Genomic DNA, 1705 nt, shown 5'->3' on the forward strand with positions numbered 1-1705 from the left:
ACCCACCCACTCACTCCCCCACCTACTCACCCACCTACTAACCCACACACCCACCCATCTATTCACCCCCTCAAACTTCCACCCATCCGTCCATCAGGCACTCATTAATTTACTCAGTTCATCACATTTTAGCAGCTTCCCAGCCTTGCCCTGTGCTCCACTCAGGATTACAACAGAGTGAATGAGAGATAAACAGTTCTTACTCTTCAGAGTAATATTACCTGGGTTCATGCTGGACCAGGAGTTATTCCAAGTATGCATTTGCGTTTCAAAAAAAGGGCCACTCTGGCCTCCGAAACCTAGGAAACTGAGTTAGACATGCCCCAGGGTCCTACAGACGTGGCCCTGAGTTCGGGGCCTCTGGCCTTCACAGCGATGCCAGATGCTCCGAGGTCCCCTCGCAGGAAGGGCGGCAGCCGGAGGGAACCAGCACCTGAAGTCCTGCAGGTGCCGCTCTTGACGTCTGTCACCCAGTGCAGTCGTTTCCCAGTGCAGCGCTCAGTTGCTAAGCTCTGTTTCTGAGCGGTGAGGGCTCACTGTGAAATCATTGAAGGAACAGTGTCCCCTGCTCTCCCCATCGCTCTCATTTCCCGCTCAGGCCTGTGTTATAGCCCCAACCCTGCTCACGTGCCATGGCCCCGTTCTGCAGAAAGCGGATTTTTGAAAGGGGGTCTTTTGGCTCGACATCCTGGGGTGTGCCAGGCTGGTCTCCAGCCCCCATGTGGGTCCTGACAAGTCCTCTGGGCACAGTGAGATCTGAGCAAGGAAGGGCACGAGGCTCAGAGTCAGGGCTCCGGGTGGATGCAGGGAGACGTTTCCACAGGGAGGAAAAACAGGACTGTCCCAGGGCTGCGACTCCAGGAGGGAAGGGAGCAGCTCAGCCCGGACTCGGCACAGTGGCTGGAAGAGTGTGTGCTGGAGGCCAGCCAGCCCAGACTCAGGGTTCACCTGGCCAGGAGTGGAGTCTGCAGCTCTCGCATACGGCGGGGCATGCAGGGACCCATGTGAGGATACATGGGGCTCAGGGAGCCCCCGGTTCCCCACTCCAGAACCTCAGAATGGAGATGACTTTGTGGCAAGTCACATCCGCACTTCGTCCCAATGAATCCTCAGGCGTGTGGCAGCATTTGAAAGTGATGAAATGGAACTTACAGAGTAACTCCAAAGACAGGATCCATTTAGCTTGTGAGTACGATCTGGGCAGGCTGGGAATCAGGGGGCCTCCCTGAGAGGCGAGGGCTGTCTTGCCAGGGTTGCCATGGTGAGGACCCCCAATGCCACGGCCACCAGCTTCCAGGGCTCTGCGCTCTGTAGGCCCCCTAAGGCACCCTGCCCGAGTTTGGCAGTTAGCATCTTCAGCTTCCATTGCTTCATTTTTAATCACTCGATGTACTTATGAATAATACTGACTCCATCGGATGTATGGTCTATAATTTGCTGGCATGCTGCTTTACTGAGGAGAGAAATTCCACTGGGTCTGGAATCTCAGCTTCCTGAAAATGAACTTGGACACAGAATGGGCAATTTTCAGCGAGAGCTATTATTGACATGTTTGCAAAACTCATCTCTTCGTAAGTATCCTGAGATTTAAAGAGCCTTATACATCTTCTGATTACTCTAAAGAGTATGCGTACCTATCAACGCCATCGCCTCAAGCCTCTGGACAGCAGTATTCGTGCTTCTGCTCACTGTAGCAAGTGGTCTG

Source organism: Bison bison, unplaced genomic scaffold, assembly GCF_000754665.1.
Source record: "Bison bison bison isolate TAMUID 2011002044 unplaced genomic scaffold, Bison_UMD1.0 scf7180017864456, whole genome shotgun sequence".
NCBI classification, from domain to species: Eukaryota; Metazoa; Chordata; class Mammalia; order Artiodactyla; family Bovidae; genus Bison; species Bison bison.